The sequence below is a fragment of the Lissotriton helveticus genome, chromosome 7 (assembly GCF_964261635.1).
Source record: "Lissotriton helveticus chromosome 7, aLisHel1.1, whole genome shotgun sequence".
Lineage (NCBI taxonomy): Eukaryota > Metazoa > Chordata > Amphibia > Caudata > Salamandridae > Lissotriton > Lissotriton helveticus.
In genome coordinates, this window is record NC_136068.1 from 462,584,576 (window position 1) to 462,609,558 (window position 24,983).

The window sequence follows — 24,983 nt, forward strand, 5'->3', positions numbered from 1 at the left end:
AACAACAAAATAGCTACAGTAACCTTCTGGTCAAACGTCATACCTGGAATCATAATTAGTGAAAAGGAAACACTACACAAACATGGTTACGACGTCTATTTAAGAAGGGATCTCAAAGACAATAGACTTCCTCCTAGATACGACGAACAAATATGGAAAATCTCTAACTCGCACCCCAAAAACCCACTGGGAGAAACAGATGTGTCCCAAGTAACGCATTCAGGAACTAAGTATTCTGGGAAAGACTTTTTGAAGGTAAAACTGGAAAATGGTGAAAGGTTAGTTTGGCAACAAGATTTAAAGGGAAAGGAATATAGAGAAAGCATCAGATCTTGGTCATGGGTATCTGAGAATTTGAACAGTAATAAATGTACATCATACTTGGGACAACCTGTTTAGCAATGGTCTCAAAATTCTATCATGGAATATAGCGGGGATAACTAAGAACAAACTAACGGAAGCTGTAAGTAACCTCCCGGACCTCATAATGCTACAGGAAACCTGGGAAACACAATCATTTTCGCAAAATAGCCATTATGTATATGATATCCCCGCTATAGCATCCACTCGTGGCCACGCAAAGGGTGGCCTGGCCATATTACTGAAAGAGGATTATATGTGGGCCCAGGAAATCATCCAGACCAAATCACAAAATCTGCAATGCCTAAAAATCCATCTAAAAATATATGAGGAAGCAACGAAACAATCATTTCTGCTATTTAATATATACGCCCCTCCGGGCAAGAACTATGACAATATCTTTTTAGCAACCATGGAATCTATCATCCAAATTATCGAAGATCAATTATGCATTCCATATTTAATAGCAGGTGATTTAAATGGCAAAATTTCAAACGCAGAAATTAGAAAATGGATGCTACTTTACGATGACATTCTTGCTGAGTCCTTAGTCCCACAATTCCCAAAGGGATCAAAATGTGATAAAAGAGGAAAGTTATTATTATCGACACTTCCTTCCATAAGAGGTGTAATTCTGAATGGAAATATAGAAGGAGACATTCCTGCATCAAATACCAGACAGGGCAATGGAAATCCATCCATTATTGACTATATTATCTGTAATATGAATTTAAAAGAGAGTGTTACCCACCTAAAAATTCAGATAAGCCAAGAGAGCGACCATGCTCTGTTAATTTTAAAAACAGAATGGAGGACTCAAACAGCTACCAGTAGGCAGCTAACATTTTATAGAAGCACTGTTGTGGTAAATAATGCACGAAGAAGAATTTTTTGGAGCTCGAAAGTATTGGACAGAATATCGATGTTGATCGAACAGAAAGATCTCCTAACAGAAATTATCTTGGATGATCCAATAGAAAATTTCGAGCTCATTATCAATAAGCTAAAAAATCTACTATTGGACAAACTGCAATGCACACCTAAAGGTGTGAATAATGAGATCAATAACCGCAACAAAAATAACACACAAAATACCCAATCATCTATAATTAAGAAAAAGTTGAACAGACTAGTACGTGCTCAATATTTGAACTACTCTATGTCAACTAAGAAGGAAATAAATAAACTAAAAAATAAACTTAGAAGAAAAAAGCAAAAAATAAAGAAAGAAAATCAAGATCGTAATTGGGTGGATATTCAAGAAGCGGCAAAAGATCTGAATTCCCGGAAATACTGGTCTCTTGTAGCAAAACTAACTGGTACAAAAAAAAAGTTACAAGCAATACCTGTTACTCCAAAGGACTGGGAATCCTACCTAATAGACTTATATAAAGCAAACCCGGTTAACTTTGAGGGGAAAAGTACAGAACAAGGTAGTGATGACGTTGACCCATACGTATACAGAGTTACAACTATCTCAGTGGAACGGAACATAAGAAAAGCTAGGAAAACAGCAGCTTCTGGACCAGACGAGATCCCAATAAAGATCTATCAGGCAAACATAATGGAATGGAGTAAATTGTTAACAAATCTATTCAATCATATTTTTAACACTGGACAGATTCCTATATCTTGGCAGGGAAGTACCATCATTCCAATATACAAAAAGGGAAGCAGGACAACCGCAGGAAACTATCGCCAAATCGCCTTAATGGACGCTGCTGGAAAAATATTCGCAGCAGAGGTATTACAAAGATTAAAAGAATGGGCTTTCCCACTGAATAAAATTCCTATGTTTCAAGCTGGCTTTCGGCCAAAACATTCAGTAACGGACAACATCGCTATAATACAAACAATAATAGATAAATATGTAATTGGTAAATCCCAGGCGGTATATGCGGTGTTTGTAGATTACTCAACGGCATTTGATCGAGTAGACCGCCCTACTCTATGGTATAAACTTAAGGAACTTGGCATCCCAGATTTACTGCTCCGAACAATAGTGAACCTCCACACTGATACCTGGAGCCAGGTCCAAATGGGAGGCGAACAGGGATTAACAGAAAGGATAAAAACATCTAATGGCCTAAAGCAAGGGTGTCTCTTGGCCCCATTATTATTTTCCTTATACCTCAGCGATTTACCTAAACAATTACTTCAAGGTTCAAACCTGTCCCCTAAAATTGCTAAACAAAATATACAAGTGCTACTATATGCCGATGACATTGTGATGTTCGACCTTACTCCTTATGGTCTGCAACAATCCTTGGACATTCTTCATGATTACTCAAAAACTAACTTTTTAGTCCCCAATTTAAACAAAACAAAAATTGTGGTTTTCTCAAGGAAGAAATCTATTGTTAAATATAGATGGAGTATAGGTGGAGAGGAGATAGAAACAGTAAACGAATATCCATACTTAGGCAGGATCCTCACAAAAAATAACTCTAATCAAAGTCATATAGAAAATCTAATGAGGAAGTCAGAGGTGCATACTGAGGCCCTCTTAAGGCTATATCAGACAACTGGGAATCGGCATTTCTCTTCTTTAATAAAAATATATAAAACAAAAATTCCTCCCGTTTTGTCATATGCAACAGAATACATTCCAATGACACAGTGGTCCTATATGGATCGTAAGGAGGGAAAAATTTTAAAAAGGATAATGAAAGTCTCCGACTCTACACCAGTTCAAGCATTACGTATGGAACTTTCGATCACGAGCTCCTACGCCACGGCGGTAGCAAATGTAATTAGATGGAGCTACAATCTACTCCATGCAAAAGAAGGCACATTAAGATATCTGCTGGGCCAGGAAATGCTGGAGGATGCATCAAAAAATCAAACGTTTTTAAAAAATATGAAAATCATTTTTCAAATGGCAGAGATTACCCCGGAAATGCTAAAAGGTTGGTCAAATGCTCAAATGAAACTTTTCTTAAAATGCTTCACTCCGAAGCTAAGCTATCAACTAGACTACCAACATTGTAAAAAATTGTCTACATACAAATCTTTTGTAGACTCCCTGGAATACAAACAAAAACGACCATATATTGGGTTTTCATTGTCACACGGCCCAAGGAGGACGATTACTTTGTTAAGACTGGGCACTTTACCCACACTAACTTACACAGTAAAATGGCAGCCAGGGGGATCCACGATTTGTCCCCTGTGTGAGGGGGGAGACCAAACCTTAGAGCATCTGTTGTACGTATGCCCCAGTTCAATGGTAACTACTGCACGGAAAAGATACCTCGCTCTGATCTATCGATCTTGTAGAATTACTCGAGTGAATGAATTAATGGATTTGTGTAAACAGCCTCCAAATGAATTTGTTTGCTATAACTTTTATAAATTTCTTAAATCTTTTTTAATATTGTATTGATTGATATGTGAAATTATTTTCTAAAAAAATTCTTTTTTTTTTTTTTTCTATTCTGATTGTTGTAAATGTAAATTTGTGGTCCTCTGTTGAGTACCTTTACAAATAAAAACTTTGACTTTGACTTTGACAGAAGCTGAAAAAACATTCAGCATTAAGGAAAACATTGTTCATGCGGTTCAAACAGCTGTAGCAAGAGAAAGAGACCAAGCTGACGGCAGACGGATTACAGTCAGAACAGCAGAATCAGCCTTTGAGGCATTAACAAGCCCATGTAATTTACCTACTATGGCATTAAATCCAAAATGGATACATTGGGAAAATTCTCTTGCAACAAACAAAGTGAAATACTATTTTGACCCGGAAATGAAAAAATAAAAAAATATAGAATATGAAAGAGAATACCCTCTGCCAATCGACAACCGGCCCATATGACAGTACGCCTGTGTAATATACACAGACGGACATGCACAACCCTCAGTTTGTGGAAAACATGCCTATAACGCCACATGCGAAATTGTTAAATACGTGTGGCGCGGAGGTAAATTGAGACCTCTGGTAACTAAAACACATTCAGTGGAAAATAATTCAGAACAACAAACTGAAATAATAGCGTTAAAAATGGCGCTAGATAATGCTGATCGCGAATTCCCGACACTAATAGTGTGCGATTCATATTACTGCGTCAAATCATACAATAACGACTTGCAGAAATGGGTTCAAAACGGTTACAATGATGACACAGGTGCCACAATTAAGCAAAAATCGCTTTGGGAACAAGTAGTTCTTTTACAGAAAGAACTACCAAAGACTCACGTGATACATTCACTGAGTCATGAACGTGATGGCGTTCACGTTTCAGGGAATTCATTGGCTGAGACAGCCACAGCGGACGCAACTAAATCGGCTTCCGTAGCTACAAAAAAGCGTTCGGAAAAATACATTGACGGGGAAACAATGCTGGCGGTGAAAACGTCATCAAAAGGCGACCGCTCAGCGCTACCCATCACCTATCCACTCAATTATACATACATAATCGATGCAAACTCCGTTCCTTTTGCTCAAATCCCTGGAGTGGGGGATAGAGTAATTCCAAACACGAACAGGAGAATATTGTTAATAGCAGACGCACATATGGGTGAGGGTCTTAGACACCTTAAGCTAAAGGATTCTCTGGAAGAATTGCAATCCACATACTGGTGGCCAGGAATGAGCCTGCAACATCACATATTTGCAAAAAACTGTCCAAACTGCAACAGAGATCGCAGTGGCGACCGAGACGGTGTTTTACCATGGCGTTTCGCTCAAGATGGGATTAAACAATAAATATATAAAACCCAGTATGAATAATGCGTCATATTAACATATAGAGACTATCATCACTTAAAATGTAGACCCCAGCTCTCGGCTGACGTCTGAACTGTTATAAAAAGATTTGCGAGTCTATAATGGCATATACGCAAGGGGCATGCTACATTCTGACCATTGTCCTGCTTTTAGCTCTCGAGCTTATGGGGGGAGGCATGGCCAGCATGGGCATTGCATTGCGGGACTCTTATCACTTCCTTCCTGAGGAAAACGTGATGGTGTAAAGAAAAAACCAAGGCATAGAGCAATCTATAACGGCAAAGGTATTAGGTTCGGGGGCTGGGTGGGTCAAACATTTAATAAGTGTCCAACGTAGTCTTAATAATCTGCCAAGAAATTCTCTGAGAGGTCTCAGTCCGTACGAACTATTGTTTGGGACTAGAATGTTGATCCAGGACCTCGATAGTCAAACTTCAGTGGTTAAAGAAAAATGCTTTGATATCAAAGATCGTTTGGCTATTTTACAGGACTTAAACGAAAAAAGAAAAGACCTGAGCAACATAAAATTGAACAACAGCCAACAACCACTGAAGAAAAACCACCTGTCCCAGCAAGGCCTGTCTGGATTCCAAAAATCGGGGATCTGGTCAGAGAGAAGATCGCGGTAAAGAAGGAATTTGGGCCTTCTTACAGAAAAGCAGTACCTGTCTTGGCTATCAATGGAACAAGATCAGTTGTACTACCGCCCCTTGCTGGTAAAAAGGAGAACCGAGTTGTATCCATTGACCTGGTTAAACCACACTCATGTGGCCGATAATAAGTAGTAGGCCAAGTGGACTCCCAAGAAATAGCAGAACACCAAGTTTGCTACAAACATAGAGGTTCCAACTGAGAGACTAATCACATTTGATAAACCTACAGTGAATCAATAAGGACTATGCAACAAAGCCATGGAACTCAAACCTCTTGAAACCCAAATCCAAATCTTACATCAAGAACACCAGTCTACAATGATGTAACCACTGACTATGCTAATGCAACAAAGAAAATTCCAAAAACAAAAAGGAATCCAGAAGCAATTGAAACAATTGACAGAACTGCATCAGGCTATTTCATCAACTTCGATGACTTTTCTGAGGATCCGAGCGAACCTGAGGAACAGCCGACAACATCAAAGACTTTTAAAGACAAAGCAAAAGAACTCTTTCATCAACTACAAGAAACCTATCTGATTTCTCCATGGATTGAATTTTGGGTGGCACAAGGTGTATTTGTCCTCATACTTTGGCTCATCATGGTACTATACTTGGGACATTTCATTGAGGGAAAATATGTTACAATGGACACAGCAAGTCAGAATATCAACTTGGTCCTGAAACCACACAAGTCTTCACACATCGAGAAAAGAGAACTTTCTTCAGTAAACTTCACAGCCAACCCTATACCCGGTGGGGTAGCATGGGACAAAACTGGTTACGAAATCTATGGCCCGGTCGAGCTCTTGAAGTATCCTCCTCAATTTAAGGTTTCATTAAGTGACTTTGTAAAACCGAGCACATTCGCTGATGATTGGGACTTTGAAAGTATTAATGATATGATGTCAGATCTAGTGATGTCAGCTACATTTACAGAACATGATTATTTACAGGGTTCATCTAATTATGACCAGATGTACTGTTACAACCACTATGGTAACCATTATCTGCATAAATCTGCTCAACCTAGAAATGTTTTTAATTATAACCAATGGGAACATTGTGCAACTCCACCAAAAGGCAGTTCGAAAACATTTTATGAACATTTTTCATATTTTTCAGGGTTTAACACAAGTGATGCAGAAACGTTTTATTTCAAACTATTAAATAAGACAGGAATGAAAACCATGCTTACAAATACAAAGTTAATCTATTCAGAATTTTTTTTTGAACAAATGAATACATTCGGTTTTGATTTCTGGAACAATAATATTGAAACGAAAACAATCTGGGGTACAAGAGATTGGCAGGTCAAAGGTATAGAATCATTATTTAGAGCCTGCATGATCCCAGAACAAATTATATTTTTGAATGACACAATTCAACAGACAACCTGTCTTGGCCTAGCCAAAATTAAAGACTTGAACAAACCGTCTATTCCAAAGCCAACACCTGACAGTAATAGCACTACAGATGTTGAGATAGACGTATCCCATATTTTTAACCAAAACAGAACACATCCTGATTGGAAGAAATGGTTGATCTGTCCCACAGACACAAATAACTGTCAAGATAGATTCCTGAACAAAATACAGGGGTTAAAAATGTCCAGGCCAGACCCTAGATACTCCCAGTGACAACATCCAGGGATTGTAACAACATACAGTGTGGGTAAACTCTGCCTTGAATGGCTACGAACATCCACCCTGGCAGAAATTAAGCAACACTTGACTTTACTTAAAGAAGGTGCTGACTTGCGTGATTTCATTATGGGACCGCGCAAACAGCGTCAAAAACGTTTCATAGCGGCCTCTATATATGCAGCTTGCAACGAAGCTTGGAAAGTAACTCAAATTAAGACAGCAGAGAGAATACGGGAAATTGACCGTGTTAATTTGGAAAAATCACTTTCTGTTGTGGACAATGGGTTAATGACTCTGTCTTCCAGAATATATTCACTGGACAGCATTGTATCATCTGCAATAGATATAATAGAGCAAGACTTACTGATGTTGCAACACGGTCAGTCTCAATTGCGTTCTATTGTACAGCTTGGCTGGACGTTACAAAATCTGCGTTCAGGCTATGTGCCTTGGCGTTTAATCAACACAACGTCATTATTCACTATCTATAACCTTACTGATGCACAAATCAGCTTGGCACAAAAGGGTGCAGAATATACAATTCTGAGCATTGAAAAACTTGAGAGATTACCATTGACAATGTCAGAACGACCTGTCATTGAATGGATAATACATGGGATAATAACTATTCCGATAACGACTTTCCAATTTCGATACTGCCAAAAATATATACAGGCAGGCCAGTATGAAAGGTTGGGTAAAGGATACATTAAGTCAACATGGAACCTACCTTATACACACACATGTTATAGTGAAAAAGGACAGAGTGTATTTCTTAGTGGTAACAATTGTGTAAAATCACTAAGTGGTATACTTCTGTGTCAGGGAATAAATTTGCATGGGGCCTGTGAGGGGACTTCAAATAACCTTTCATGTCACCAGCTCGGCACACCTGCAACGCGAATAGAGCCATTCTTTAGACGGCTTTCTAACGGGAGCTACATTCTAATTGTGGATCACAGATGTTGTGGCTTGCTGCCAGGAAAACCTTATCTGATAAGCGTGAGTTCCATGGTCACTTGCTGTGAGCGAGTATTGTTTCCAAACGACACTCCAGACAGGGAGGGAAAAATTTGGCCCAGTTTGAAAATCTCTTCTATTCGAATTGATACTTTAAGCAGAATGAAGACTGTGCTCCTACAGACACCAGTTCATTTGACGTCATCAAAAGAAACGTATGATCTCCAAGTTGCAAGGACAACGGAAGAGATACATGCATTGTTATCGACAAATTGGCCCCTACACTTCGCAGAAATGCTAAACGAAATATTAAACATTTCGGATACGAATGGTATCGAGAGTGTATTTAAGACCGTTTTTTCGGGACTGTTAACCCCATTCAAAGCAGTCCTGGGTATATTTCCCAATTTTGTCCATTCAGTCTTTGGCGGACTTCCACTCCTGTTGGGACTCGTAACAGGCATCTTATTTTTGCTACTCCTGCTTCATTATGGCAAGCCATGTCACAGACAAGACTCCAGCTACAATGGAAGAAACGATCCTAGCTATACGCTATCGGGACCGCATAACTAAAGTCTTTGGATTAGCCCGGCTAAGAGATCTGAATATGACCTGGTTTCTTTCGTTCAGACCCATATGGCAGAATTGTGTCTTACCTGTATTGAGGTGCATGCTATGCGGTGAAGAATGCGTGTTGGACACCTGTCTCACACTACAATCAGAAGTACCATTGGATACAGATACTTTGTTGGGTCCAGTAAAGGCTCATGCATCGTGCTGTCCCCAGCGGCTACCTATCCTGATGACGGTATTCGTGGAGACTTCACCACTACGATTGAAGGGTAGTGAAGTACAAGATGAGAGCAGCATCAAATAGGTACGACCTTCAGTAAGCAATACTGATCGAAACATCACTGAAAGCGAACATGCGCACGACTGCATGGTAGCGACATTCTCCAACTTGGTCGAACTTTCACCTGAGGCGGTAAACTGTTTTTTTGAAAGTCTGTCTGAAATGATGTTTTCCCCCCGAACCAAAAGAATAACTTTAAGCAAACGAGCACACAGCGTTCCCTGAACTCTGAATTCGGCCTTCAACTTTGTAAAACAAAGCTACTGAGACTATTTGGAACTATTTATTTTCTTCTTCCCCTGAAAACGAAAACTTTTTTCAAATTCCAAAATATCTACCTTTTTTTTTTTTGGCACTCGTCCTCTGCTTAAAGTAGAACTATTCTTAGAGAACAGAGCTTCTATTTTTAGGAACTCTAGGGACAATACTTTACCTCAGCCTCTAGCATATTTACAAATAATTGTATTTATATGTGATGAAGTGGTCTCGCACTTTTTCTTCTGTATTAAGAGCCATTTCATGTGTTATTTTCGCAAATCATTCATGCTGATATAAAATGTGCATCCTTTTTTGAATGATTACACTGCTTGAATGCATACAGTACCTATACTCATTTTCGTGTATTTCGAATATGCCAATTTTCAAATGCAAACAAAAATGTATTTGGGGTGGTTCGGTATACACATACACTATTAGTTATGTTTACTATTGCTTAGGTTAGTAAATATGGACATGAATTCGTGGAGTGGGTGTAGTGTGTTTATCTGGGGACCTGTATCGATACTCCTATTTCTGACCCTTGCCCAGTTATAAATCACTAATATCCATACAACGGCACAGAAACCCGTTTCATAAATTAGTCATAGCGCATGCTGTCACATTAAGCAAGCACTATTCCTCTAGCCCCCTAGAAAGCACACCGAGTTCTTAAACAAATCCAAGCCTCGAGCAACCTGGGAAATCCCCGCCTGCCATGTTTTGATTTAGTCCAAGAACTCCTGTAAAGCACTGCAAGAATGCTCAGTTCTTAGTGACATCTTTATTGACGTCTTATGTCCATCCTTACGTCAAACCCAGCACCTCTCAGGTATAAATATACCAACGCTGTCCTAAGCAGAGACACGGTGGTGATGAACCTGGAGCAGTGACTACTTGCCGGAGAGCACAGCTGATGCGAGAGCCCACGGACGCTGCTCCTCCCCTTTTGACGCGCTGAGGAAGACGCTGTCTTTTCTCTTGCCGAGAAATCCAGCCTCCAGCGTTTCCAGCCCACCTTCGCGGGTGACTGGGATACCGAGTCCTGAGAAAGAGATACCAGACCTCCAGCCTTCTAAATCCCAGGTACTGAACTGACTAAACCCTTATAGAGAATTCTTGAGTCAGATTCTTGGCAAAACAAACTTAACTTAAGCTGCTACTTACTTACTCCCTCCCATGTATTAGGCTTAGGTCAGGTACACCGGGGTAGGCGTAGTTAGAAGCACCAGTTGGATACGATTAGTCAATGTATATATGTATGTATATCTTTTATCCATTTTAAAGTATCATATGGCTAAGAAACCATATCAATGCTTTTACAGTATTATTTTATACTCCTGCGTTTACTATATGCATTCTACTTAACCCTAAGTATTGCAATTGTAGCGATTCATTTCTCTTGTATGAGAACAGAGACTGATCAATAAATAACACCTTTTATTGAACACGCCCGTCTCTTCTTTTCTCTACAAATCTGGTGAAACTAAGTATGCACGTATTGACTGAGTAAAATAGCTGTCTTTTGTTTTCACACGACTCTAGAGATATACTCTTGATCAGGGAGAGCAAAGTTGTCATGTTCTATGGTTGTCAGAAACTAAATCCTTCTTGTCTATCCAGGGAGGTTAAACTCCTCCTCGCCTATTCGAGAAAGTTTCTAGTGAACTCTGAGCTAGCTGGCACACAAAACGTAAGTCTAATATCGTCAGTAGAGACCTAGTTAACCTCAGTCCTACGTCTACACTACTGAAGATATTATTCCAATGCGCAGAGCCTATTGGGAATATAGGAACTACACTACACTGGTTCGAAATGCAAACAGGCGCTGACACCATGGGATCGTTTCAAGGAAAAGTTTGCTTTATTTCTCCTGGATGGTTTGACGCGTTTCGGCGGCTCTACCGCCTTGCTCACAACAGTTACAAACACAGTGAAGGTGAATTATATACAGAGAGGTAAGTGATTGGTCACACGGTGAGAGAGTGTTGTGTTACCTTGGTTACTGGCTGACATAGAAACATAGAAGAGTTAGGTGACATTGTATGTACCGAGTCATGTCTGTTCATGGAATCTGTGTTCTATTTGTTATCTCCAAGTCAGACATAATAATAATTATTATATTTGAAACATATTTTCATCATATGTTTAAATAATAATGGAATAAATAGTAAAATTAAATGAAAAGTACAAAGATGTTGCAACATTAGCCATATTCGGTCGCACAGTGTATAGGAACAAAGAACACAAAGTTACTAACACAGATTTGATAACAGCATCATCATGGAAAATTGCGTTTTCGAAAACCGGCTTCCCAGTGTAAACAGTGAATCATGGTGCACAGTAAACCTCCCAAAATAATGAGACAAGGACCTTGTCTAGGCAGACCTTGATATGTGATAATAACACGGTATAGGTTAATGCTTCCTGATTACGATATTAAACATGTGTATGAATATTCCGCATGAATGCGCAATCGGTGTGTTATTAGTCAGACCTTGGCTGTATATATATATATATATATATATATTCACTGAAAAAAACATACTTTTCACACACGTTATTGTTAACAATTAGCATTTAAAAAACCTTAGAAATTCACTGAAAAAAACATAGGTTTCACACGTGTTATAGTTACCTGGACATTTCACTCATACAAAACCAATGAAATTCCCCCGTTATAGTTAACTATAACTCGCGCGTCCGCAATGCACTGCTGATGACGTCACATATTACATCATTCATGACATGGTCAGTGACATCACTCATGACATCACTGATGACATCTCAAATGACATCACTGATGACATGACTGATGACATCCTCCAGTGAATGTGTGTCTTTCTGAAAAATAAATATGTTTTATATATGTATATCTAAAGGTCGATGGAAGAATAAATGTGTAAATAAGTGTCTAAATGGATGTTTTTTATTTGTAAAAATGATTGTATAACTGACAGTGTATCTTAGTGAATACATGTATTAGCGAGTAATGTTTAAATATGTAAATATCTGTATCAGTGTCTCACTTTGTGTATAATTGGCTGCATGGGTTGGTGACTAGCTACATGAGTGTCGATATGGGTTATAAGTTGGTTTTTAGAGTACCAGTATGAGTGTCTGTATGGTTTGGTGGGGGGTATTACTTACCGCATAGATGCATGAATGGGTGACTCACTGATTGTATGTGTTTTGAAGACAGCATGTGTGCAGGACTGAGGGTGGATGAGTGTCTGTATGGGTGTGTTAGTGAAAGAACGACTGTCTCAATAGAGCCTTAATGAGTAACTACATGTGTTTTAAGCTAGTATATGTGAGTATTGATGTACATATGTGAGTATATGTGAGAGTGAGAGATTGGAAGAGTTCCTGTATAAATAAGTATGTGTTTCTATAAGTGATTGTTTAAGAGAGTAAGTATGTGTATGTTTCTGTAGAAGTAAGAGTAGTGGTGTGTGTATAGCTGTATATGCAAGTAAATGGATGTTTGATAGTTTATTTGCATGTGTGAGTACATGTGTGAGTAACTCTATGTATGAGTGTAGGTGTGTAACAGGATGTATAGGTGTATGAGTACATATGATGAGTGAATACATGTATGAGTGACTGTATACAATTGTTGGTGAATGAGTGGATGTGTATGTAGATGTTGGAATTACTGAATAGGTTGTTGTAACTGGTATTGGTATCTCCTTTTTTAAAAAAATTTTAGTTTCTATTTTTGAATGTGTGTATCAAAGGTTATATTACGGTGAGATGAGGTCTGACACAAGGATGATGTCATCAGTCATGTCATCAGTGATGTCATTTGAGATGTCATCAGTGATGTCATGAGTGATGTCACTGACCATGTCATTAGTGATGTAATATGTGACGTCAACAGCAGTGCATTGCGGGCTCGCGAGTTATAGTTAACTATAACGGGGGAATTTCATTGGTTTTGTATGAGTGAAATGTCCAGGTAACTATAACATGTGTGAAACCTATGGTTTTTTCAGTGAATTTCTAAGGTTTTTTAAATGCTAATTTTTAACTATAACGTGTGTGAAACCTATGGTTTTTTCAGTGAATTTCAAAGGTTTTTTAAATGCTAATTTTTAACTATAACGTCTGTGAAACCTATGGTTTTTTCAGTGAATTTCAAAGGTTTTTTAAATGCTAATTTTTAAATGTATTATTTGTTATATTTTTTTTATACTGATTTACTACATTATTTTAAATTATTTATGTTTAGATATTTTATTTTTTAAATTACATTACATATTTTGTATATAAATTGAAAAATAAATGTTTTAAAAAAATTGAAATTGTAATATATTTATATTTTTTTATATTTTTTTAATTTATATATATTTTATATAGCTGGCAATGATATCCTATGGAAGGAAATTCAAGTTGCTGTAACTACGATTAGAATTACTTTTCAGGATCAATAGTGGGCTGAAAGATGCAGCACTGAGGTCTCTCCTGATAACAGGTGAGTAAATCGGAATTTGTAGTTCGGCTGATTTTTAAGGAATTTTAAGTTCCAAAACTCCACACTTAGAAAAAAATTCAATTGAAACCAGTCAATGTTAGCCTATGGAAGGAAATTCAAGTTACTGTAAGTATGTTTACAATTAGTTTTCAGGATCAGTAGTGGGCTGAAAGATGCAGCACTGAGGTCTCTCCTGATAACAGGTGAGTAAATCGGAATTTGTAGTTCGGCTGATTTTTGAGGAATTTTTTAAAGTTCAAAAACTCCACACTTAGAAGAATTTTCAAGTAAAACATTTCAATGTTAGCCTATGAAAGGAAATTTAAGTTACTGTAACTACGATTAGAATTACTTTTCAGGATCAATAGTGGGTTGAAAGATGCAGAAATTAGGTTTCTCCTATAACAGGTGAGTAAATCGGAATTCGTAGTTCGGCTGATTTTTGAGGAAGTTCCAAAACTCCACACTGAAAAATGTTCAAGTGAAACCAGTCAATGTTAACCTATGGAAGGAAATTCAAGTTACTGTAAGTATGGTTACAATTACTTTTCAGGATCAGTAGTGGGCTGAAAGATGCAGCACTGACGTCTCTCGTGATAATAGGTGAGTAAATCGGAATTCGTACTTCGGCTGATTTTTTAGGAATATTTCACTCAATAGTGAAGGAAGGGGGCGGGGCCTGCGGAGACGTGTGCAAACACGCCCTGTGGCGCGTTTTAGGTTGGGAAATATATTCCTTTTCAATCCTGAGGTCATCTGTGAGCCAACTAGCCCATCATGTACCTCCAGTTTGCGCCAGGGAGCTGCGTTGCAGAAAGGTGTTCAGAGGGCACGCCCCCTTTTTTACAACACAATGCAACACAGCTCCGTGGCATTTACTAAAGGTACCGTTGGACTAGTTGGCCCCTAGGGGACCTCTGGATTGAAAAGGAATATATTCCCCAAGCTAAACGCGCCACAGGGCGTGTTTGACCACATGTCACCCCAAGCTCCGTCCCCTACCTTCACCACTGTCCAAACATGCCCAGTAACGTGTTCTAAGTTGGGGGATTAAGTCCCCTTGCATACCAGGGGTCCCTGGGGGCCAACTAGCACACCAGAAACCTCCAGTATGCGCCAGGGGGCTGTGTTGCAGAGAGGTGTAAAAAGGGGCGTGGCCTCATTACACCTCTCTGCAACGCAGCCCCCTGGCACTTTTTCAGAGGGGGAACTAATTCCCCTTGCATACTGGGGGTCCCTGGGGGCCAACTAGCCCACCAGGAACCTCCAGTGTGCGCCAGGGGGCTGCGTTGCAGAGAGGTGTAAAAAGGGGCATGGCCTCATTACACCTCTCTGCAACACAGCCCCCTGGCGCGTTTGCAGAGGGGGAACTAATTCCCCTTGCATACTAGAGGTACCTGGGGGCCAATTAGTCCACCAGGAAACTCCAGTATGCACCAGGGGGCTGCGTTGCAGAGAGGTGTAATGAGACCATGCCCCTTTTTACACCTCTCTGCAATGCAGCCCCCTGGCGCGTTTGCAGTGGGGGAACTAATTACCCTTGCATACTGGGGGCCCCGGGGTGCCACCTAGCCCACCAGGAACCTCCAGTATGCATCAGGGGGCTGCGTTGCAGAGAGGTGTAATGAGGCCATGCCCCTTTTTACACCTCTCTGCAACGCAGCCCCCTGGTGCTTTTTCAGAGGGGGAACTAATTCCCCTTGCATACTGGGGGTCCCTGGGGGCCAACTAGCCCACCAGGAACCTCCAGTGTGTGCCAGGGGGTTGCGTTGCAGAGAGGTGTAAAGAGGCCACGCCTCTTTTTACACCTCTCTGCAACGCAGCCCCCTGGTGCTTTTTCAGAGGGGGAAGTAATTCCCCTCGCATACTGGGGTCCCTGGGGGCCAACTAGCCCACCAGCAATGTCCAGTATGCGCAAGGGGGCGCCATTGCAGAGAGGTGTAAAAAGAGGGTGGCTTCTTTACACGTCTCTGCAAGGGAGCCCCCTGGCCCATAATGGAGGCTCCTGGTGGGAAAGTTGGCCCCCTTTTAAGAAGGGGGGCTGTGTAGCCCCCCCCTTCTTTTTCTTTTTTTTTGGCCCTGGGGACCCCATCCTCCAGGGCCTGACCCCAAATCTTTTTTTTTTTTTTTGACGGGAAGGGAGCAACGTGGCCCCCCTCCTGTGGCCAATTCAAGCCCCGGGGACCCCATCCCTAGAGGCATGGCCAACTTAATAATAATTTATTTTTATACTGGAGGGGGGCTGCATGAGATATTCGAGGCATGTTTACTTGCTGATCTGCAGTTGAGTAGTGCACATTTAAGACGTAACGGATTTGGGGAGGAAGGCTTCTGCGTGACTTTCACCTGAGTGAGGTTGTCAATATTACTGCCTCAGAAAGTGCGTGGAGGTTCTCTGTAAGGGTTTGAATGGATGGATTATATTTGTCTCGACAAGGTCATGTTGGGGTTGGACCAGGTAGGGTAAGAGTTGTGTAGTTCCTGGAGATCAATGGACGACGGGAGGGTCAGACATCTTCTGGGCCGGGAGGGATCGTTAGGAAGGGGAATGGATTTCATGATGCAGGGAGCTAGGGGCTGACCAATGGACCGCGGGTGGGTCACACAACTTCTGGGCTGGGAGGGATCACCGGGTCCAGGAATGGGTTTCAGAATGGCAGGGGCTAGAGGCTGATTCCTGCATTTATTAACGCTTGAGGAAGCGCTGGGCAAATTCGTAGATGTGAGGAGAGAGCTGAACACGGGGAAAAAATCATTATAGAGGGCTTTCAGGTCATGGAAAGAGAAACTCACAAGAATTCCTTCCAAGTCTCCTGTGACCGGAAAAGAGACAGCAGATAAAGGCAAATACCTTCAGGGGTAGGGGGCTTGGAGCAAGGCGCTTTTGATTCTCTAAACATTAGATATGACGTAAGAAACAAACACATTTTGGGAGATAATACCTCAGCCACCTTGCCACGGGCGAAACCTGTTTTAGTTTCCTCTTCCCATAAAATAGGGAGAGTCCGGGAAGATCAAATGGTGGAAAGGAACCCTTCTTCTAAGGTTTCCTTTTCAACCCCTCTCAATTGGGACAAAAATCGACCTGGGGAACAGGCCAACTCAAAGGAGAGTGGCGGGGAAGCGCTGACACAATAGAGCTCATCAAGATTACCCCCTCGTTATGTTCCTTCTTTACACTGCAGTCGAAAAAGGAAGAGGACTCCATTTCCCTCTCAGTTATAACAAACAGGCAGTTTAAGTAAGGTTTGGTACACAGAGCAGTAGCACCGCTGACAGTAGGGGAGACTGGGGGGAACAGGGCAGTACTTGAAACCAGCAATAGATTCCAGCTGTTGACTAACGATATGAACAGGACCAGTCTCACCCACAGGGTTCTCAGCTATAGATTTTGACCACCAACCTGAGGACGGGAATGCCAGCCAGGTGTAGCAAAGCTCCTTGTAAATCAGACAGAAGTAATAAGAGGGATGTTTGTGACATCAGAGAAAAACCAGGAGAAGGTCCAGGAGGCATGTGAAGCCCTTGAAACTAAAACAAACAACAATGACTTTAATGGAAAGAATGTCTGATGGAAGCCTCACTAGAGGAACTTAATAGGGGTGTTGAGGCCAATCGTGAAGCAATACTGGCTTTACAAATGGGGAAAAAGGACCTTTGTGACAAAATTGAGTCACTAGAAAATAAAGTGAGATTGAACAATATTAGAGTATTGAATGTTCTGGAAGGTTTGAAGCGAGAGAACTTCAGTGGCTTTATGATCGGCCTAATAAAGCATCACCCCTTACATTTTGGAGGAGGAAAGGGAGAGGGCTCACCAAGACCCTTTCAGAAAAGAGGTAGCTTGGGAAAACCCAAGGAAAATCTTGATCAACTTTAAGTCATACTCGCTTAAAGAAAAAAAATTGATATAAGCCCTTAAAGTTCCCAGTTTCACCAAAGGGGAATGGGCCTTCTGTTGTAGATCAGACATTTCCAGAGATAAGTAGGATAGACAGTGGGAGCTAGGAAAGTGCATTCAGAAGTTTAGATCACTGGGAGCCACTGCCCAGATGCGTTTCACTGCCACCATAAAAATCATGTGGAACAACAAAATGCATAGTATAAGGGGCCAGAAGAAAGCAGGCATCTTAGTGGAGCAGGTCAAAACACATCGGAAATCAATCAGTAGTCACCGAGGAAAATGGGCGTCAATCTTCCAAGATGTACCCAATAGTTCTAGAGAGGGTTCCCCAGGGTGGGAAAGGCTGCGGTCATTAGCACATCAAAAGTTTTGTATCATTTTTAAGCACTGGGTGTGGGAGCATCTGGGAGAAAAAAAGAAAGAAATCTTAAGCTTCATTTGTAAAGGTATAATACGAAGATTTCTTTTTATGGAGCTCATATACTCGTCTAGGTGCAAGTTAGTTTCCACTCCTTAGAATAACATGCCAGAGCCGACAAATTTGGTGTCCCTAAAGGTTCTAACTTGGAATGTTAATGGCCTTAGAGTAAAAAAATAAAAGTTATTCTTGAGTGTTTGAGGCTCTCTGATAGTGAAGTCATAATCCTCTAAGAGACTCACGTATTAAAAGAAGAATGGGAAGATATTATAAAGGAACAAAAATGGGTAGACTATTATGTATGCACCAACCAGACATATTGTGTCAAGTGGGTTGCAATCCTCTTCAAGAAATCCATCAATGCCATGGTGGGTGATTCAATTGCAGATCCCAGGGGAAGATGGTTCAACATAAGGGTGAAAATATACAGTTCATGGTATGCCTGTGTGGTTTATTATGGGCCAAACATTGATGACCCTGCAACCCTTCAAGCCTTGTATAATTAGCTTCTGGAGGTTGGGATTGTAATGTATTATTAGACCCTGTTCTAGAGATATCTACTATGAGAAATACAGTTAGCTCCCCCAGAATGAGAGTATTAGTGAAACAAATAATGGAAGATTTGGGCCTAGTCAACATTTTGAGGCCGAGAGGAAACAGAGGGCAAAGGTTTACATTCCATAACAAAAAATATGGGCATATTTCTAGAATTTATTTTTTTCTAGTGGATATTAAATTCAGAAAAAGAGACAAAAAAGTGAAACATGTACGGGAACACCTGTCTGACCTTTCAGCAGTTAGCTTAGAGCTTCTGCTAGATAAAACACATGCTTCCCCGAGATGGACTGTAAACCAAACACTTTTTTAGACACACAGATAATAGATCATCTGAAGCAAGAAGCAAGATACAAAATAATGATTTCAGTTAAACAGAGCTTCAGCCCCCCCTGAACACTATTTGGTACACATATAAAGCCTTCATTAGGGGAAGGTCTAATTAGTCAAGCTGCAAATAAGGAGACAAAAACAAGATAAGGGATTTTGAATCTGCAATACAGAGGCTGCTTAGAGAAGCCGACAACACACACAATTCTCAAGACTAGGTAGTGGTAGAGGAAAGGATAAAGAGTGCCATAACTGATCTTGCAAATTACTTAGAGGCAATAATTTGCAGTAATTGGGAAGCCAGTAAATTGGCACACTATAAATATGGAGAGGTGTCTGGCAAACAAAGGTAGAACAAACTAGAAACTTATTAACACCATTCAAATTGAAGAAGCAGGTAAAACATGGCCAGCAGACTTGGGAATAGAACAGGTTTTACACACTTCTTTCAAAATTTATACAAAGAAGATCTAGTGGAGTGGTCATTCGGACCCTCCAAGCAGTTTAAAGGAGAAATTATATTCAGAGATTAGTACTAGGGAGGTGTTAATTACAATTAAGGCTCACTGTTTTCAGTTTTTAAGGATTTTTACAGATGAATACAGACAGAAAATAACGTGTTTTCCGTCTGCATTTATTTTTAAAGGTAGATAAATATAGGAAATTGTGCTTCTTTATGTGAACCTCTGTGCTGTCTTTCATGAATTATAGCCCAACAGCTAAGCAGATGAACAGCATGGAAAATGAAAAAAACAGGATGAAATTTCTTTAAATAATGGCATATGTCAACATATATTTGTGGTATAATGCTAATATTTACCAGTGAATGCACTGTTATGTAATATTTGGTAGCTTAGATAGCGAAAACACGACAGGCATCAAAGTATGTGTGGGTCGATCAGTTAAATAAATATGGAAATGTATGGATTTACAACTTAATTTTTACGCAACACAAAATTAATATGGCTAAAAACAGATAAAATGGCCCAAAAATAAATATGGATAAATACAGAGGGAAAAGTTAAATAAATAAATACCATAAAACCTAGAGCCCTCATTACAATCAGGACAATAAAGAGAGGAAAACAAACTGGCCTAGATGGTTTACCAAACGAGCTATATATTGCCCTGAATGGTGAGCTGGTCCCCCAGAATTGCTGAATGCGGCTTTCTCTAAAAGACAAGCTCTGCCTCGCTCCTGGGATGAGGCCACTATTAGTATAATTCTTAAGCCAAATAAAGACCCTCAGATATACGAGTCAAACATGGCGATTTCTTTGCTGAACAGCAACTATAAAATCTATACACAAGTATTAACTAGGCGATTGGAGAAGGTGATAGGAACATTAATCCACAAGGATCAAAAGGGATTTGTTAGGGGGAGGCAACTTCATGAACTGCTTGGCGAGAAGCGACTCATGAACTTCTCGCACCGCCGACACTGGAGTTTAACATTCCCATGATGAAGGGCTCTCAGTAGCCCGAAATGGATCAGGACCAACAAGTTGGAGTACAGCTTTGTTTTTCAGTCCCATTTTCATCTGAAAGTTTATTATCTACCGAGTCAATGTGGATTACACACTACATTTAAACAGAATAACTTCAACCTATGAAATCAGATTAATCTGCTTCAAACTTGATTTGATGTGAATTGCCGTATCCCACGCTGTGCTCGGGTTGTGTGTCATCTTTATGAATTGACACACGACCTGATTGATGCACTAGACATGACTGCTAAAGAGAAAACTGCTTTGATTGCTTTGACAGTACTCACCTTCGATGCCGCCAAAGCTTTTGATAGGGTGAGCTGGCTCTTTTTACATTGCGTGATTAAGCAGCATGACTTGGGCTAGGTTATTTTAAGAGAAATCAGGTCTTTTAATGAAATCCCAACTGCCAAGTTTTTGGTGAACGGTAATCTTACCAATCAGATAAATATTGAAAGAGGGATCCGTCAGGGACGCCCACTGTCACCTGTGCTTTTTAATCTATATATTGAGCCCCTGGCAAATACAATGGTGGCTAGTCAAAGTATCATCCCCTTCTAGTGCAATGGGTTGGAGAAAAAAGTGGCCTTGTATGCTGATGATTTGATGGTGAATAGAGATCTAGCTAGGTCCCTCCCATTGATCCAGAGTACCCTGGAGGTCTTTGGATGGTTTCTGGTTGTCTGGTTAATCAGCAAAATATAAAAAGCATGGAATGGAACACTGCTGTAATACTCTGAATGTTCCCAGTGAGAACGGGGATATGCCCAAATGACCCTCCTATACCTGGGCAAAGAACATCAATGAGATGAATAACAGGAAAGTACAGAGGGATAAATCACAAATTTATTTTCAACCTAGGGCACAATTATTAACCCTAACGTTGTTATAACATTCAACACAAATTACTCATGATTTGATTGAACACACATGCTACTGGACTAGTCTCAGGGCCACTAGTTGCTTCCAGGGTAAATAAATCAAACAAACATCCAATAATATATACAGGGACGTACATATAACATACAAATATGTATATACATATACAATGCACAATTTCTCTAATACCCTAACTTGAAGTTTACAATACTAGTGCCCACTCAAGCTATCTGAGTGATACACTTAGAGGTAGTCCTACTAGCACATGAGGTATAAAACCTCACTATCTTTTCCACAGGTGTGCTTACAACTAGTTCAACACGCTTGTTTTTAATGGGGCTCTTCTATCATGGAGCTGTCGATTCGGACGCGTTTCAGCCGTCAATTTCTTCAGGCCTCCTCATGACCAGGGTAATGCAATATCTATTTTCCACTTCATTGTCACCGGGTCACTCATTCAGGATCAGAACCGATCTCTGAGTATGCGTGCTTTCAGCGTTCCTGACGCTTGTACTCTCACAAGTGCTACCTTTAATGGTGCTTGCCATCTCTGTCGTCCGGGTCTCTGTTCCCCGTCAGACCATGACAAAACACATTGTCCGTCTTCCTCCTATATTTAAAAACTGCACTCCAAGGAACTCTCTGTGTTCTTCAATTGCCAAATCAAATGTGGAAATACTCTGCATGTTAAGCAGGAAATAAGACAGTTGATAATCCAGGGGGTGGAAAACCTATGTAAAATGTCCCAGGTAAATGTTAATAAAACAGTGACGGGAACCAGGAGGTTACTAAAGACATGGGGATTTCTCTCGCTGTCATTATTAGGAAGGTCAAATATCTTAATAATGCCAATACTCCAGAAATTCACATTTATTTTCAATGCAATACCTTTAGAATTCAAGCAGGAGTGCTTTTAGAAACTACAGGGACATATAAGTAGCTTCATATGGTCATCTAAAGGGGTGAGAATCGTGTGAAAGAAACTACGTTGGAAAAAAGAACATGGGGGTATTACAGGTCCAGATCTATATCAATACTGTCAGGCTTTCCAGTTAAATAACATAACATACTTTTGGACAATTCTTCCTATGCCCTGCTCTTTAAAGGTATGATGGAAAATTTCCCATGGAGGCTGAATATCTCCTTTTTAAATTTGGACATCCAAAGTATTTCAAAAAGGTTAGGTTGAAGATATTGGAGGCAGCCTACAAGCTATAGTATCAAGTTAGACCGACATTAGAAATATCATACTATAGTGAATCTGCATGAATATGGAACTCTCTGGGAACTCATTAATGCCTTCAAGACAAGTTGGCAAGTCATTTGATTGAAGGGGGCGTAAATAAGTGGGGTCAAATCATAAAGGTTAATTCTTTGGTCTCTTGGGAGTCCATGTTGGAAATCACAGAGGGTAATCTGTCCACATTTAAGAACTACCAACTGGCAAGGTAGGCATGGGGTCTAGGTAAAGATGGGAAAGGAAATAGTGAATCACAGGAAAAGTTACAAGGAAGATCACACCAAAGAAGAAGTGTCTCTTAGTGGTATTGGATACTAGTACAAGCTGGGGAGGAAGTTTTCACCCTGCTAATAGAGACCTGGAAGAGGAACCTGCCGACGCTGAACGTGACAACTTTATGACAAGTATCAATGTCTACTCTTTGAGTGTCTACCAAATCCGCCTCCCTTAGGAAAAATCATCTGTTTACAGTGCAAAGGGCATACTGAACACCGAAAAGTCTGTCGATTCTGGGAGGTCGATAGGTGAAGAAGTGCCTTAAGTGCAGTGTGGAAAGGGCAGATGATGTTCACATGTTTTGGCTGTGCCCACTGATTCAGGACTTTTGGCAAGAAGTGGGTAAGGTGCTCACTGAGGTAATGGGACTGGAAGTTAAGGTAAGCCTGACACTGGTGATTTCTGGGGTCCCAGTTACACTTGCATAAGAAGCAAATATTGTTACTTTTTGTACTAATATTGTTGGCATGAACGGAGATCTGTTTGAAATGGCTGCTCCCTAACCCTCCAGTTCTATGGGCTTGGCTAACATCTACTCCGCGGGTGAATACTCTAGACCGCAGCGTTGCTCATCTAAGAGAATGAGGTTTTGGGTGGCATGAGAACAATGGTATAGGTCTCAGTAAAACAACATGTGAGCTTATTTTGACTTGTGAAAAGAAAATGTGCAATGATTATGCATCTAAGCAATACCTTTTTAAGGGGATATCTTCCAGGGCCTTTTAAGAATTCCCCAATCAAACAAGGTTGTTTCTTGAGGCTCTTTAGCCCATTTGGATGAATGTCATGTTTTTTCTCTTCTCCTCTCGTGGGAAGAGGTGGGTAAATTGTGCTGTTGTTTCTCCTGTTCGAGATCCTTTTACCTTCTTGCTGAACAAATGAGGACACAAGAAGAAAGAAATTACCATGCATTTTACCTTTGCTTTTTTGGTCTTTGCTTCATCACTACAAATGAGGCTCTATGCTACTGATGGAGCGAGGTGGCAAACGCAAAATTTTGTGTACCCCTCGCAAAGTTAATGTCCCATAACGTTAATATTTACTGATTGCATGTTTTGCGAAATTAACCAACCATAGAGTAAAGTGCACACATTATTTTTATTATTACATATGGGAAAAACTAACTTACTTGCATGTTGCAATAAACCCAGCTAATATGTATTGTTGTCGTGTTGTGGACTAATGTGCAGCTTAATTGTAAACAAAAGCAATTTTATGTGCTTATTTTACGCGTTTCTGTGTGGTGGAGAAGTCAAAAATGTATGTATAAAATGCATTTATGTGGCTTACCTGCTAGGTAACAACTAATTGGGAAACATTAGTAAGGTGGGAGGTAAACAGAATGGGTTTTAAATTCAATAATTAACGTAAATCTGTGTTTGTTTTACGATAGTTCCAAAAGTGGCCTCTGAGGCCTATGCAAAAGATGGCTGCTCGGCTAAACTGTGAGCAAGAGCTGAACTGCGCAGGCGGGCCAAAATCTGCAAGTCAGAGTCAACTGCCTGTGCTCGAGGAGGTTCAAGGCTACCATGGCCCGGAACCTAGGATGGGTGCCAAGCATGGACGATGTAAGGCTTAGAGCCTGGGAGATTTTATGCATGTTTCAAATGCAAGGAAGCGCCTAGGCCACGGACTGATTCAAGCAAAGACCCTTTCTCTTTTCGCTGACACGTTGTGAAAATGATGCTGAAATGGTGAAGAGATGTTCACCCACCCCGATTTTGTCCAATAGGAGACCAAATAAGTGTTGGTAGTTACAATTTAGATAGATTAAGTTAGGGAAATAGGGTATAAACTCCCCTGGTTTTAGCTAGAAGGGGTCGCTTTTTCGATTTCTACTGGAAATACTGCCCGATTGCTGACCGATTCCTGGATGTAAGAATCTAATGACTTTTTACTTGTTTGCTTTGCAGGATTGAAGGATAAGATGAGGGTGCTAGTTAGGGAGGTTAGGAGAGAAT